This window comes from Megalobrama amblycephala, linkage group LG10, assembly GCF_018812025.1.
Source record: "Megalobrama amblycephala isolate DHTTF-2021 linkage group LG10, ASM1881202v1, whole genome shotgun sequence".
Classification (NCBI taxonomy): domain Eukaryota; kingdom Metazoa; phylum Chordata; class Actinopteri; order Cypriniformes; family Xenocyprididae; genus Megalobrama; species Megalobrama amblycephala.
The window spans coordinates 18,699,710-18,717,583 of record NC_063053.1 but is presented as its reverse complement, the minus strand read 5'-3'; the positions used below and the strand labels follow the sequence as shown (position 1 = coordinate 18,717,583).

General features: G+C 37.2%; 1 protein-coding gene across 2 annotated transcripts in view; it reads left to right on the top strand.

Annotated features, from left to right (window-relative positions):
* Positions 1–11,385: 11,385 nt before the first annotated feature.
* cdhr1a (cadherin-related family member 1a) overlaps positions 11,386–17,874 on the top strand; it is a 128,124-nt gene continuing 121,635 nt past the window's right edge. Inside the window, exons 1-2 of one of the 2 annotated variants that reach the window (XM_048205149.1) lie at positions 11,386–11,692; positions 13,000–13,085. The gene's annotated coding sequence lies outside the window, so the exon portion shown is untranslated. Of the gene's footprint in view, positions 11,693–12,933; positions 13,086–17,874 lie in introns of those variants that run through there. The other variant, XM_048205150.1, reaches the window with a different exon arrangement.

The window sequence follows — 17,874 nt, the reverse complement described above, 5'->3', positions numbered from 1 at the left end:
TGTAAGTACATAGTAGTTAAGGCCACTTAAGTAGGACCATTATCATATATTTTTTACAGTAATAAACAGAAAAATAATGATCAATAGTGCAAACTTTGTCAAATATGAGACCAATTAAAATTCTGCTGTAAAGCAGCTCTACAGAAGAGTGTCATTGTTCAGTTCAGTTCATGTCAGTTCATGTTGATTCAGTCAGTTCAATAATTGTGTTATGAAATACGTTCAACTCAGCTATAAGCAGAAGACAATAGTGTCGTTATTGAGTTTGAGTCAGTTCAATGTTGATTCAATTCAAATCAATAACTGTGTCGATGTTGCAAAATTTGACAATTATGAAACAAAGTAAGATCTTATGAAATGACAAAAAAGTGACAGATCTGATGGAGATACTCAAAATGAAGTATTCATAATGGCTGATGCATTAATTATGAATTGCTTGACGAGATGTGTTTATATCTCTTTACTACTCTCTAGATCTCCTGCTACCTGATGTCCATCAAACACTTCTCTCGAGTTAGGCTGGCAAAGCACAAAACAAAAGAAAACAAAAATCAACATGGGTGAAGAGACGCGGCTGCCTCAGAGGGCTGAATGACTGATACAGTTTCTCTTTCACTGTGCTTTGAAAAGTGAAATAATTAAGATAGATGGGCAGATGAATTAGTTGTCTTCCAAGGTCAAACGCTGATTGCCTTATTACTCTATTACTCCACTGTTGTGAAACTGTTACCGCTGACACTTTTTCATGATATTCTTTACATCCACAAAAGAGAAGGAATGAGTGAAGGAGTGAGAGAGATACAAATTGATTGTTTGGCGGCCAAATCAGTCATAGTCATCTTGGGTGGAAGGATTAATGGGTCTGATGGCTGTTGCAGGTTCAGGCAGGGAGACGGGCAGAAAACAAGAGAAATTGGTTTGGGCCCCCGGGAGCTGAATCGATGTGAGTAGCATGTAAGCAGTGCACTGTTGTTTTGTGTGTGTGGAATGAGAGAGAGATATAAGGCTGTGACACATTAGTTTTTTTTTTTTTTTTTTTTTTTAATAAAACGTATTATAAAACAATTGTTCTAGAATAACACTAAATTAAAGCAATATTTTGGGTTCAGTAGTTAAGCTCAGTCAACAGAATAGGTGACATAATTTTGATTACTGTACATTGAAAATTAATTTCCACTATTGTTCCTAAAAACAAACAAAACAGGTTTATGTTGAAGGCACCTACAGTGGAAATAAAGGGGGACTGTTTTTTTTGGAGGATTTATAAGTAGAAATGTGAAGCTTATCATTTTTATAAAAACATTTACATAAATTTCTCTGTTAAAATGTGTTTATTATTTGATCTATGAAATAGTTTTTGTCGTTATTATGGTCATTTTAGGATTTTAGGCATTGCGTTGGCATGGCAATATTCATTTAAAGTGAGTGTGATTGAATATTAAATGACAACCCTCCCCCCAATCCCTAATTTTTGTGCAATAAAATGTTCTTTGGATGATTCTGATGTGTTTTTCTCAGCTCCTGGTTTCCTCAAGTCTTCCTGAAATGGGCCCAAGGAGGTTAGCAGCTGTGACAAAAATCAAAATCCATTTTCTGTGGCCAAATGTAATGAGGACCCAAATGGTGGATGTTCCATTCATCTCTCTGGCCTGTCTGAGCACTCTTAGGCCACAGGCAGCAGGGTTGTGAAGGCAGGTGTGAAAGCTGCGGGGAGTCTTATGAGCAACCCCATGATGCTCTATGTACAGGCATGGCATTTTTGCTAGTGTTTTTTATTGGATATATAGTTATTTTATATATCTATTTTTATTAAATCACCACATCAATCCATGTGTGTGCAAGATAAATCTTTCTGGTTAGAGGTCCATCTAATCAGGCATCACAACATAAACTCTATTCTAGCTTCAGGTAGTGGGCCGTTGTTCCCTTGAAATTGTTCCTATTTGTGGACAAAATAGGGTTTGCTTCGCATACTGAAAAACAGCAGATGAAAATTGCTCCAGGATTATGACTGAGAGCCCCTCTTCAATCTTCAGAAAGCCCACCCACGCAAAATCTGGCTGAGCAATTCACTATGGTGAAGTTAGACCTTTTATCAGAATATATTTCTCTCCCTCTCAACCGAATTCATGTAAAATTAATCAACTCCCCACTGTAATTCCAAATATTTGCCACATGGAGTGATTGGGGTCAACGGCTCAGTTCGACATCAGGAGAGCGCAAACTCCCCATCATGATTGATTGCCAGCATAGTCACACATATTATTATGAAATGAGTTTCTTAGCTTTGAATCTGTTGGTTATGAACTGCTGTTTAAGGCACTTTTCAGTGAGGCAAGCGTGGATCACGCGAGTCACGAAGGCTTCGTGATGTCATTTTGGAACTCTCACCTGGTTAATCTGGAAGAACTCTTGTTACAATGGTGATAAAATAGGCCTGAACTACAGGAGATTTCTGCCTGTGATTTGTATTTAGACTGAACGCTCGGGACTCTCACTGAGCACCAGTCAAGGCTCGTTATTCCCTCGGATAAACAGGCAGGTCAATCATAGACCACCAAGCCAATCCCTAATTCCTCTGTTTTATGTTTTTTTATACATTTTTTTTTTTTGTGCCATATTTATGTTGTAATCTTCATCACCATGATTTTGCTTGGCAGTCATAAATCATAATTGCAAAGACTATAGAGGCACCAATTTACTTGCGGATAATAAGGTCTTTGTATTTATAGCTATGCTGGCAGTATATTTTATGGTTATGATCATGTGCATTACACCAGTTCATTACAATCAGCATTAGCTTGAGCTTTTTAATAGAATAAGAAGAGTGCCAAATGCCTGTCTATTTTAACCTGCCTTTCTAATAGCCATATGAGTCTGATAACTAAGCAAAGAGCTTGGCGGTAATGAGTCATGTGACACCTCATGGGGTTTTCCATAACTATTTGAGTAAATGTTCGCTCTCCACCAACAATTCCCTTTGATGACCCATTAGATATTATGGGGCAGCCTGCTGTGAGCTCCATAGTCATGATCTTACCAAATTTGTGTTTAATGCCCAAGAGACAAACAATAACTAGATTTTAAAAACTTCCTGACATTATCTCTCATCTGAAAGTCTAACAAGTTTTGTTGTGAGTGACACTTAATTTTTAGATATTAGCAATATTGTTGTTGCTACTGGGAAAACCCCCCACAAGGAAACGGTGAAGGAAAAAAAAAACAAAACAAAAAAACAGTAGGATATATGACACCCCAATGCTTTTAATCTGGTTTTTTTTTTGGTATTTTTGGTATTTTACTTTAAACAATAGATATTTCAATTTATTATTATATTGTATTTATGTTTAGATATAATTATTATATTTACATTTAAACAGTTACCATATTTTTCAAATATATTCCTCTTATTTCATATTTCCAAATGTTTTGGAGGCTACTCATATCCTCATGACACCTATTGGAAGGAAAGGGAGAGAGAGAGAGAGAGCTTAAAGAGTCCTTCTCCTTTTGTTTTGAGATGTATTTGTTTCATTGAAGCTTTTGCCACTGAAGCCTGATCAACTTCCATTGCAGATGCTTGTCAGCTGGGGAATATATAAAGATAAATGGTATTATGTTAAATTCCACTTAATGACAAATTTTTAATTTTCTGAACACGGTCATTTTCTGGCTTGTGAATCAAGTGTAAGGAGCTAATTACGTGAGGATCTGAGCAAAAATAACTCCTCATCTCAAGGATAATGGAAGAGAAATGTTGTAGATTAATGGCACTATTTATCTTTTTTAAATTTCTATCTTTCTCTGGTGATAGCTGTGCTCCCCAAGGAAAATATTCATAAAATGAAATTGAAGTCGTAACTTAATAGGTTATTAAAATTTTTGAGCGCATATCACTTCTTCTTTCGCTGCGCTGTAAATTTAAATTGAAGTTTGTGGCGTTCGGAGTCACCAGCAGAGTTTTTTATGATGGCACAATAGAGGGGGAACATGCATCTTTGTCAGGAGGTATTTGCTATTCTAATTTTATGGCAGGCCAGATTATCAAAAAGGAATGTCATGGCGCGGGCTGCTGACAACACCTCAGCCTTCAGCCATGTGTTTCCATTAGGGGACTGAGCCGTCCGGGGGTTTGTTCGTCCCATTATTTTCCATTTCTGTCTTTTATCTTGATTTAAAGTGAGGCTCACTGCATATTCCTGTGCTGTCATTTCCTTTCCTCTGCCAGAGCCTGAGATTGGGCAGCACAGGGCGCCTCAGCACAGGGACTCGCTCTCTCTCTCCAGGGGCCGCGTGTAGAGCGATTCAAGGTGGAATATCTTTAGCCCTCCTGTATGTTTGGAAACACTGTGCGAATGAGAGATGGTGATGGAAAGAGAGAGGGGCCATCATCACCGCTCTGGCGTTTTTCCTCAAGGTCAGGGGGCCAAATTTATTTATTTCCCTGAAAGTTACGATGAAATTTTACTGACTACTTTGCAGTAATGATGAGGGACATCAGCAGCCATAAATTTCTCTTGCCATTTCTTCGCCAGTGATGAACCATTTTTTATTTAGCCTTCAAGGACGTTACTAGGTATTTGTATGGAAGCCGTGTTATGTGTAATGATATCCATTTCATAGTGTCATATAACCCGGTGAAAAAAATTAAAAGTAAAACTGACTACTGGGGTGCATGGTATTCATATTCATCTGGAGCTATTGTAATAAATAGTAAATGTCAGACACATTTTCTGACGTCCTTGCAACTAAAATGCTTGTTTTTGCTCTCTCTCTTCCAGGATCTTAAATAGTTAGTTATTTTGTAGGAGCAAAAATCCAAATGTATGGAGCACCGGACATGACATGCAGGAAAAAAATAGTAAGCTAAATCATGTGCACGATTTACTAATTCGTTCCCTCGATTTATAAATCATGGGCATGATTTATAAATCGAGGGAACAAATTTTTTATTTTTTTTTTGGTCATGTGCGGGGCTCCGTACAAATGCAATTAATAAAAAAAAAAAAAAAAAAAAAAAAAAAAAATATATATATATATATATATATATATATATATATATATATATATATATATATATATATATATATAATCTCAAAGGAGTGTCCCAGCAGTAAATATGGCTTAACAATATCATCAACTTATTTATTTATTTATTTATTTATTTTTCAGTTCCTCCAGAAATCCAGATATTTCCGTAATCTAAAGGTCAAGTAATTAGCATAACATCATGATGTCTTTTATTGATTGGCTATTTAAAATCCCATTGTGGTCCTGGGAGTAATGTTAATGGGTAGAAGCCACACCTCTTTATTGCCTCTATTATGATATCCCATGAGCCCTTGTGGATATTCCTCAGTGGGCACTCTTTTGTAGTTCATTAATGGTCAATTACTTAGAGCTCATGGGCCCCACTGTGTCATCAACAGCGACACCATCCAACCCTCTTACCAATCCCCGCTGCCTCCTAAACAAATAATAGAAAACCTTTCAGTGCGCAAAGGCTAGAATCACCGCCTCTTAACCAGACGATGCCGGAAAACCTGAATGTTCTCGGTCCCCTGTTATTTGAAAATTAATACCATTTTGTTTCTCAATTTCAGGACGTTCAGCGTACATTTGTCATCTGAGAGATAGCAGCCTCCATTGTTCCCCCAAGGATATTTTCCCTCTTTTTCCCCCCTCAGTCTCTACTTAGAGATTCTGCATGCTGAAAGCTTAAAGTAGAACATATTGGAATGTTCAGACAATCCTGACCTGTTTATGCAAGCAGAGTTGATAGGTTGTCAGGCCCCCAGCGAGAGGGCCCAGAATGAGGCGAGCTATCCTTTAAACTGCCTGCCTGATATTTGTGGATAATAAAAGAAATAAATCAGACAATAGGCCTGAATATTTTATTTGTTATCCATATTCCTTATGGGCAAAAATGATACAGAAATGTAAAAACAGCAATTTCGGCCTGGCCCCTGACGGAATTGTAACACAGCTGCTGCTGTTTTCATGTCTAAAGACAAAGTGCATTCTTGCCACTCGCCTAGCTTGTGCTATATGTGCTATAACTCTATTCAGCAGGCTGTTATCGTGTTTTGTAATGGGGCCATGGCTACCCCTTTACACACATCTCCTCCTTCAGCCTCCTAGAATTTCATCCTTTTCTTTTAATGTCCTTTCTTACAGTGCTTGACTGTTTTGTATATGTCAGTATCTTAGCATCACCTGTAAACACGAACCTGAGGCCTAGCCGGGTCACGCTGACCAATGTCCGTAGCCTATTGCCCTTCATCTTTTGCATCTCTCGTCTTGCTGTGCCATGCTGAGTCTCTGTGAAAGATGCCTCCATCAGCAGAATGGTGGTGACAGTCAGAGGGGAATGAGCTCGTGAAGTGATTATGAGAACGGGTGGCAGTCATTCAGACCCCCGAGATGACAGCACATTCAGAGGGAAAGTGCCCGACTGGCATTAATCCCGGGAAAATCGCTGGCCTCCAGGAATGCATTGTGGGCCTGATAAGATGGTCGCTGTAATATGCACTTAATCTGCAGGTCTCCAATGAGCCTGCTTGTATTTCCAAACTGGAGGGAGCCATTGTTGTGAGGCCTGCAAGATCAGGGGCAAAATTGTAAGGTTTTATTATATTCTAATGCAAAAATGTGGCTATATCATAGTACATCTCATCTGTGTAAAGCTATAAAATCTCAGCTTTGTATAGAAACATTTAAAGGGAGAATTCTGTCATTTGCTCACTGTCATATTTCTTTTGTGGTACTGGTTGCTTTTCCATACAGTTTCAATGAATGGAACTGGAGCTTTCAAGCTTCAGGAAGTATGCTTTTGAGCAAAGCTTCATAAAGAGCCATTAAAGTATCATAAAAGCAGTCTATATGACTCATGTACTATATTCCAAGTCTTTTTTTTTATTATTATATATAATGTTATTATTCACTCATAATCTTCCCCTCATGTGAGATGTTACCAGCTAAGAGGAAACATTCTTAAAACTTTGGCTAACATTCTGGCAAGGTTCTCTCAAAGTTATGAACAATTCCATTAACGTCAATAGAACATTCCATTAGAGTTATCTAGTCTGTTAATGATGTTCTCAAAATGTTAACACAAAAAAGTTATGTATACATTTTACAACATTTTAGTTGGACATTCGTCTAATGTTTTTAAAATGTTGCTACTACGTTCAGAGAACATTTCAAAGTATCGTTCCCATAATGTTTGCAAAATATTAAAATGGAATGTTCCCTTAATGCTCACATAACAAAAAAAAAACTGGATGTTGATGTTCAGAGAACATTCAGAAATAACGTTTTCATAAATGAATAGGAATGTTGGAAAAACTTTCTTATAACATATTTTGTTAGCTAGGTAACTGCTTTGACTGGATCATTGAGTCAGTGAGAACTAAACCAGTAGGATTCATGAACTAATTAATTCAAAAGATACGTAATGGCTTTAGAAGACTAAAAAATATATATAATATGTCACTTTTATGGTGCGTTTACATTCTTTTTGAAGCTTTACAGCCTCAGTCCCTTTTCATTGAAACTGCATGAATAGTGACCAAGTCATTATTGAGAATTTTTTTTTTGTGTTCTACAGAAGAAAGAAACTCATGCAGTTTTAAACAATATGAGGATTACTAAAAAATTTGCCTTTTTATTTTTGGGCGAACTATCCGTTTAACTTAAAATATTTAATTAAATAGCAGAATACATATTTAGATAACATTCAACATGCTCGATGTGAAGTGAATGAGGAGTAGCATGAAACGAGAAGCGGTGTTCCTGCAATAAACCAAAGCTGACTTTCTGTGCCAAAGAGAAAGGTCTATGTTGGCCAATAGCTGATTATGTCCACTCAGCACATTGTCAGAGCAGAGCCGACAGTGCCCCTTTCACTCTGTCATTAGGCCATTTAGGGGTGAAAATATGGGGTTGTCCTGAGCGGGAGGAGAGCACTCTCTGCCTGTTATTATCAGTTTTACCCTGACAACACCCTGCTCTGTAACTTTCACCTGAGAGATGGAAAGATGGAGGACCCTGTTGAGAAAGGAACCATTGACTGAAGGGCAATTTCATATGAATGCAGTCTAAGTGCTTCTCTTTCAAGTAGTCCTTGCAGGTAATAATCTAAGGTGTGTAATTTATTTTAAATACTAAAATACTTTCTCCTATCCCAGTTTAACATGTAGAATATGAAGTAAATTCCTCTCTAAAGTGCTAATAACAAAACATCCCAACCAGACTGACATACAGTAGCAATAGTGGCTCATCCAATGGTGAGAGTTTGGGGAGGGGCTATTGGTTTGTTTGACCAATGGCAGATGAGAGGTGTGTTTGGAAACAGTTCTTTTTGTGCAATTAATTTTGGTGCTGGCACAGTAATTACACACTTCAGCTTTACTGTGAAGTATTATCAGTATGTTTGAGTATGTACTGTATAGAATTAAAATGCTAATTAAAATACTACCAAATTTTTTATGTTTGTGACTTTTCAATTGTCTCTTTTAGAGTAAAAACACACTGGAACAGGTGATAGGTGCTAGTCTCTGATAAAACTTTAATGGAGCTAGTTGATGATTGATTTTCATGCTTCGCTGCTGGTTCTATTGGTCCATGCCTTATAAATGTTGATTAAAAAATAAATATCACATACCTCCTACTGTCATATGAGCTCACGACTCGTGTTAGAGGGTTTGCCAGCATTGGCCTACTAAAAGCACCACTTGCCCAACATGCACATTCTCTCCACCTGTGACAGCAACATTGCTGGCAAAAAAAAAAAAAAAAAATCAAGTTGCTGATGTACATACGGGCAGAGTTCTTGCAGTGTGGATGCTTTGCTCCTCTGATTATTAATGACGGCGGGCCAGTATGGAGTATGTGATGAGAGACCCAGGTGAGCTCCAGGAGAGTCCGTACACCACACCCTGGGGTCCCACAAATATCACCCTTGTAATTTCATGCCTCTGATTATTATTGCACACTGTAGCTCCGAGCACTGCTCTTCTACCCATTCTCTTTTCTTCCCCAGCTGAGCTGCTGTTTTAACAGGACAAGCCCACCTCCTGCTCTGTTCTCACACACATACACACACAAAAATATGGGCATGATCACCTACTGTATTCACTGACTCGCTCTCTGAAGCACAGACACTCACACACTTTAATCTTTATTTTTTAATGTTTTGCCTCCCTGGACCAGTCATGAGCTTTCTCATTTCTTCTTCTCTCATTTTCTGTTAATTCGCTACCATCTGCCTCAGCATCTGTTTGAGGAGCTAGAAAAAGTGTCTGCCATGATGGAAAAAGTCTCGGCTCTTTCTTTCTCTTGTTTCGAGTGTAGTATCTCTCTCGCTCGCTCATTTACATGCCAACCATAGATTTCTCTTCAGTCTTTGTTTGGGTCTCTGCTCCACCCCTTTCACCCGGCCTCTCTTTTTTTTTTTTTTTTTTTTTTGCATAATCTCTCAAACGCCTTTTTGCGCCCTCACTCTATCTGCAGTGAGTAAACCGGGCGGCCTTCTTCCTCTCTTGGCCTCAAGACAGAAGAGGGAGTCATATCCTTTCCATGTCCGACTGCTTACTTAATATCCACTGTCAACAGGAGAACACAAAGGATTAGAAAAAGTGCAATTGTAACGCCCAGACAATGCTTTCACAAGGTCCCCCCCGACATCTTCCCCTTCCCCCCCCCGAAATCCCTCCCAGCCTGCATCTTTGAGGCTCGCCGACAATAGCGGCAGGCCTGCTGCAGAGCAGAGCCCGGGCCCGGCATCACCCCCAGCCAACCTGCAGATTACAGGCATTCTTTGTGAGGGCCAGGGTTGCTGCGGTCCCCTCTGAGGAAGAGGCACTGGCAGAGGCTGTCCTGCCTCAGGCTGCATTCTCCTCTGTTTAGAGAAGTTATTGTGTTCCCCCAGTTTGAGTGACACCAAACCCATCATAATCTCCTCCCCGCAGGGACTTGCGCCAGTTGTCTAGCAGACCTTACAAACTGTTTCGACCCCACGTCCTCTATTCCGCGCCGCATTAGTGTCATTTAATTAATTCAGGCTCGCGTTTCATCTTCACTTACATCTCCCCGTGGTGTCATGGTAAAATACACAAAATTTTAATAGATATAAATATATGGAACGCAAATTATTTTCCGAAGGAAACGCCGTGCTCTGCATGTTCTTGTAAATAAATGTAATTATCGTAAGCGCAATGTTGTTATAATTAAATTGCGGCAATAAATTGTATTGAGCGTCCTCTCGGACCGATATGAACTCTGGGGGTATAAATGGTGACTTCATTATTTTATGCAGATGTTTAATACTTCAAATTTAAAGTTATAATCTATAGCCTATTATGGTTCAAATTATTTGTCTTGCGGGGACACTGACCGACCATTTCTGAATGATCCTCTTGGCTTTGGATAATAACTCTAATAGAGTGGATGCATTTGGCCTAAGGTGCTAGTGCATGGCATTCATTTCCCATAATGCCTCCCTCTCTCTCCCTCTTTCTCTCTATTTCTCCACAGGGAACACTTTGCTGATAAGTTGCTGCATTACATGCTAACTTTTCAGCAATAGCTCTGCATTTGACTCCTTTATGGTCCAAGTCCTAATGGTTACCCTCGGGCTCTGCCTCCGGCAGTCGTGTCACAAATAAATAGAGGCTGACACAGTCATTTACTTAAATCTTCTCTCTGCTTTTGCACCATTTTCCCTTGGAGATTACGCCTATAACAACAGTTATTTGAAATGTCACTGATTCATGCCTCCAGGCCATAGACAAATGAACATTATAAATCTATTAACACCTATAAATATTTAAATATTTGCTATTTTCTTTACATTTATCTTTTATTATAGAGATTTAAGATAAGTATATTATATAGATTTATTATAAAATGAATAATGTCTATGTCCATAAGTCTAGATCTTGCTTATTTCTAGCAAGATATATATCTTGCAATCTATTTTATGTATTCATTTACTCTATTAATAATGTGTTTCCCAACCATCTTTACAACATTTTTCTACATTTTAAAATTCTTATAAATGTATTTATGTTATTTCATAAATCTTGTTGATTCCCAGAACTTGCAGTATTATTTATTTTTTACCTTTACAACACATTTAGTGCATTAAAATTCTTAGAAATATATTTACATCTAATATTTGCATTTATTTATTTTCTCGTTTATTTTAATTAGCCAAAGATATGTACACAGTCTATTTTTGTAAGTTGCTTATTCCTTATGTATTCATATATTTACTTAATTAATTACATCTTTTCAGCCCACCTTTACTACACATTCAACACATTAAAATTCATAGTGCTCCTGTGGTCCATTGTAACTGTATAACAAGCCTTTGTTGATGTCTGAGTGTGAGGTCATCTTCTTTAACCACACTGCTGCTCCTTTGATGTTTCAGTATCCGTGGTGATGAGAGGATCTGCTGTGGTGACACTGGAGTTGCCACGGGGACTTTGTTTGTTTTTAATTTCCTCGCTGGCTATTGTTTAGCGTGGCCGTGTCTAGAGAGGGGGGGGGATCTGAGGCCGCTGTCACAGAAAGTCGTTCTACATGACCTCCTGTAACCTTTCTTCTGGCCTTCGTGGCATCCCAGCATCCCTATTGACTGCCTTGGCTGATGAAGATATTTTCACATGCACATGCAGAACATCAGGTGAAGTAGAATAATGCATGTTCTAATCACGCAAAGACTTAGGCACCGATAACACTGCTAAAGGTGCAGTGCGCTGGGCTTACTTATGGGTGAAATGAATCACTCGTAGGCCTTAACTCTTTACATCATACTTTTTTCCACAGATTTAAAGTGCACCCAGTCGTATTCCACTACGGTGCTGATGTTCACTTAAAATATGATGATATAATGATATTGCTCACAGTATCAATCTATTCCATTTGATTGCTTTTTGAGATGGGCTCAAAATCCATCTAGGAATAATAGCACCATCTACCTCTTTATATTGCATGTATTTGTTACCTTTAGCCCAGTAGCAATAAATTCAATCTAGTCTCTTGGATTTGGACCACTGACCACTAGGAACTGGTCACAGTGAGCTGCCACAGACCACTTTACCTCCACAACACACACACACACACACACACACATACACACGTAGGTCCTCCCCCACATCTTCATACCCTACACACCTTTATGAGTAAAATTTTTATGAGATCACATTTATAAGATATCAATCTAAATCTTTTTAAAAAGTTTTTGATGGGTCAGTGCAAACTTTCTGTTTTGCGTTTATTGTTTGTGATTTCATTGATGTATTGTTCAAAAGTTTGGGGTCAGTGCAATTTTTTTTGAAAGAAAAACAGTAATCTATTGAAATATTAAAATGTAAAAACTGTTTTACTTACTATTTTAATATATTTTAAAATTTAATTTATTCAAGCTTTAATTTATTCAGCATTACTTCAGTCTTCAGTGTCACATGATCCTTCAGAAATCATTCAAATATATATTTCTGTATTTCATATATATATATATATATATATATATATATATATATATATATATATATATATATATATATATATATATAATATTTCTTTAACAAAAAAGCGTTACTGACCCAAAGTAGTGCACACGATGACAAAATGTCATTAATTCATATTGTTCATATAATCTGATATTGTTCATATTCATGTATGGGCTAGAAGCCCACGTTAAAGTCGACTGAATTTCTAAGAAACAGATTCACCATTGTAGCTTAACGAGAAACTGTTGAAAAGATGTAATATTTGGTAATCCTAAAAAAAAAAAAAAAAAAAAAAAAAAAAACATCATCAATTTATATGTACTGTACTGTTTAAAATAATCATACATTAATATGGTATTTCCTAAAAATATAAATAATTTTCTCATTTGGACTACGGAATGTGCTTCAAGTCAAAATAAAGTCTTTTTCGTTTACGTTTGTTTACGTGACACAAATACAGTGTAGCTAAATGTTGCAGGGTTTGAGTCGAGCGGTTGCATGTGGAACACGTGTTGCAGGCAGAACAACAACAACAACAACTTGACATTTAGGAGTCAAAATCAAGTGAGTAAATGATCTTTTTCTATTATTGTGATCATTGTTTAATGTGTCTACAGGGAACGTCAGTCTCTGAGCATCTCACTCATTAGTTTTAAACTTCGCGACATATTGTTTCCTGCGAGTACAAACATTCAGAAAGTAAATTGCTTATGAGTGATTACTGTCTTTCATTACTGTTCCCACGGGAGCTGCTAATGGAGCCCAGATGGCAAGTAAAGCCACTTTAAGAAGAAAGAGAAATCAGTGACATCAGCCTATGTACATACATTTCCCTTTTGTCCTAAAAAGAAACTGAAATGTAGAGTCAATTTATACATTTGTGGTTACAGGTTAAATGGTGATCTTTAGAATCTTTTCATTACCACTAATGAACATATACCTGTTCTAGACCCTTTTTAAACTTACCTGTCAGCCTTTGAAATAACCTAGTGTCATTGAGTGTAATGCCTGACTACTTTCCATGTCAATTTGGTCAATTAATGCAAGAGTGCAATAGTGATCTGTTAGCTGTACAGTTTAAAAGTCAAGGAACTTTTTTGAGGAATTGCTTTTGGTCTAATCACATAACACAAACCTTGGACAGGAGAATTCCTAGAGAATTGACATGACAAGGCAAAGCTGATCGACACACTAAACTATGCCTTTATAGTCTGGCTGGAAATGTTATGAAGTTACTAGCACAGCAATTAGAATGCTTGCGTTGTAAATGAAAAATTCAGTGACTCCTGTGACAGTGATGTATTCTACATTGATCATCCTCTGTAATTTTGACTTGCTAATTAATCAACTTTATTTATGCAGTTAGGGAAAAAAATCCTAATGAGCAAAATGCCTCAGCAATCCAGACGCGCTCAATCATATAAACTTTTAGAAATATGCTAAATATGTACATACTTTTACCCATTTTAAAACCAGTGTAGTCTTGTGGAGAACTACAGAAAGGATATTAACATTCACTTGAGAGACTTGACCAGCTTTTCATTAAAGGGTTAGTTCACCCAAAAATGAAAATTCTGTCATTTATTACTCACCCTCATGTCGTTCCAAACCCGTAAGACTTTCGTTCATCTTTGAAACACAAATGAAGATATTTTTAATGAAATTTTTCTGTCCCTCCATTGACAGTCCATGCAACTACCACATTGACGCTTCAAAAAGTTCATTAGTTTTAATCCATATGAATTGAGCTGTTTAGTCCAAATTTTCTAAAGAGTCACGATCATTTTATATGATGAACAGATTTAATTTAGGCTTTTATTTACATAAACATTCATCAACGCACACATCAGTTGTGGTAAACGGAAGCTTAAGCATGTTTGCTTGACATGCGAGAACCAATGAGTTTTATTCTCATGTGTTTGAGCTTCCGCAAGAACCAGTGAGGTTTGTTCTCGACTTGTGCATCAACGCAAGTACGGTTGAGCTTCTGTTTATGTTCGCTGATCAATGTTTATATGTGAAAAATAAAATAAAAGCCTAAATTCAATCTGTTTATCATATAAAATGATTTGAGTCTTTTCAGAAAATTTGAACTAAACCGCGTGATTCATATGGATTAGTTTTAGGATCTCTTTATGAACTTCTTGAAGTGTCAAAGTGGTAGCTGCGTAGACTGTCAATGGAGGGACAGAAATCTCTCAGATTTCATTAAAATATCTTCATTTGTGTTCTGAAGATGAGCAAAAGTCTTACTAATTTAGAATGACATGAGGGTGAGTAAATAATGACATCATTTAAATTTTTGGGTGAACTAACCTTTTACGTTGACCGCTTCCACAAAATAAACTGATAGTCTTTTATTTAGCGATTACATAGCAAGAGTGTTGAATTCAACTGTCCATGCGCAAGATGATTTCCATTTCCATTAATGTTTTGATTGTTTGTCACTGTACTTTGTGTAATATTAACAAAATAAAAAAAGATTCAACTAGGCAACTATGCTGCATCTTTCTCTGAATTAGCTTTAACAACTTCCCTTGAATTACTGATAACAATTACAACAATTTGCCAAAAAGGAACATGACAAATACCTCTTCAATTATGAGTGTGATTATTTTCTTGTTTTATTTCTAGTTTACTAAATCAATGAATTAGTATTCTTATTTGAATGTTTGAAATGCAATATGCTAAGTCTGACAGAAAATTGGTTTTGACATGAATTAACTCGTATATTGTATAACATTGTTTATGTTGTTATACACCGTTCCTTTCAACTCTCACTTTTGCGTACAGTATCAAATACAGCTGATGAGGGAATGACTGTAAATTTGGCACCTTTTCTGACTACTGTAATCCATCCAATTTTCCTCTTTTAAATAGTAATGGAAACTTTTATTAGTGAATGCTTTCTTTTACAGTTTTTGGTTAAATTTTTGTCCATTTTTTTGTATAGAACTTGCATCCGGTTACATAGCTCTAATCTATTAGTGATCACTGGACAGACTTGACTTCTCAGCTTTGGGTAAGACTTGCAAATAACTTCATGGCTTAGCATAAATTTACTCCACAAAATTTTAAAATAGATTTTAAGAACTTAAATCACTTAAATTCATTGGACCCCTAAATGGCCCCACCATTCATTGTAATGTACTCCAGACATAAATATATATATATATATATATATATATATATATATATATATGCACACCCTCAACCCCAATGATCTTTGCATTGGGCAGCCCACCATATTTTATGCAGTTTCTCTTGTGTTCATTTGCATTTTTATGCAAGGTTACACACAGGGGCTCGATTACCACAGTGAATAGATTAAGGAAACTATCAATCACGTCTCTTGTCGGACACAATGAATCAGGCGCACCGCTTACCTTAAAACTGGAGGTGTGGACAGAGTACTATCTTTTTGGGAAAGGATGACCCCGGTTATGATCAAGCAAATGTCTTGCAAGGTTATGCTTTTGAGTGAACTTTTAGAAGTTCTTAAAACACAGATGTTGGAGAAACTGATGGCATTGCGCTAAATTAAACATGGAAATAATAGCTTTTTATGCTGTGTGTTCTCTATTTTTTGCTTTACAGACGCTCTAGATTTGTCAACTTATAGAATAGAGTAGCTATGCTTCTCAGTATAAGAAAACTGCATTACTTTCTGGGGCGAGAAAGGCTTAAAACTTCAGGCTAATGATAACAAATGACAGCTAATGAGTTGTCCAAACATAACAAATGAAAAGAATTAAAGGCTTAGAAGCACCACAGTTTCATTAAAATGCAATAAGGAAAGGAAAGATTAGGTTTATGGATGAGTGAGGATTTTTATTGTGTAGGTTTGGTTTGAAAATGGAAATTCACAAACAAGGGCAGAGTCATGTTTGGTTAGCTGATGGGATGTGATAAGCACCTATGCAATTTAGCCTACTTCTGCATACGGGGATACGCGCACACAGTTTGGCCTGCAAATTTTCCAATAATCTTGTGTGATTCAGGAAGTCTCGCTGCTTCAGTGTTTCTTTTTCATGGTTTTTAGACATCGTTTTTTCCCCGCAAAGTCTTTGCGCTCGACATTGAGCACAATATCATTTATCTTTATGATTGTATTCCTTGAGTAGCAGTTTTCTTAACAATAATCAATATTGAAGTCGCCATTGGCCAAAGCGACCAGAAGAGCACAGCTGTATGAAGAAGGGGGAGGTGAGGGAATTCTTCCACTGAATTGACCTTGTCAGTGTAACAGTGCTGTTTGAGTTTGGCCCTGAGCATTCAAACACGCTCTCAATCACCTCTGGAACCCAGCAGTCCACACTTGGCTGCAGTAGTAGCCCTTCGCTATGATCTCAATTTGTATGTTGTCTCGGGCTGTTACGACTTGACATTGTAAAATGAATGGATTGATCTATCGTTCGAGTTTATCTCCTTCCTAGAGGCGGGATAACTTGTTTTTGAGACTTGTGTGAAGAATAAATAATTAGAACGAAACACCACACAACGTCGGCAGACGTCTGATTTTGCGGCGGGTTAAACTAATTACCAGGAATGATTTAAAGAACGGCTTGAATGAGGATGATGATGCTTTTATTATTGGTCTGTATTATCAGATATTGCTTTTTTAATCCTCTTACCCTAACAGGCAAATTATTTTCTTGTTTTTGAATAATTTAGTTAGACTCATGCTCAGTACAGTAGATTATTATTCAGTTTTGCTCTATTTGTTCCATTTGCATAAATTGAATTTACATTGTATGTTTTTCACATTGCTGGGCCCGGCTCATTTGTGTAATTTTGTTTTTATTCCACGGCAGCTCTACAAACCATATAGTCTTTGCCGAAACACTGTCTTAACTCTTGACTGCATTACATCTGTTAATGAGCTCGCATATTCGGAATGCCGCCGTGAATTACTTTGCATGTTTTTAAAATGCCCGGCACAGAGTGGGTGCTGTGTGCTACCCATCTTCCTGCAGTCTCCCATAGGGAGTGGAGAATTACACTTATGTTTACTGCAGAAAAGGAGGCGTGCTCACAATTAGATTGCAATAGAGAGCCCAGCAGTCCACTAGACTTCATGCCAGGATTTACAGAATGAATACATTCAGCCATCACACAAAGTCAAAAGGGGCTTCATTGTGAGGGCTGGTTTGTAGCTCAGTGTTGATGGGTCAACATTGGATTGCTCATAATGGTGTAGCATTACTATTCATAATCCTATGGTTAGATACACCCATTTCAAAGTTTAAAGGGATAGTTCACTCAAAAATGATTTACTCAGCTTTATGTTGATATTTTAAAGAATGTTTCAGCAATTTTTGTCCATTCCGGGAAAGAGAACGGGGTCCAAAAT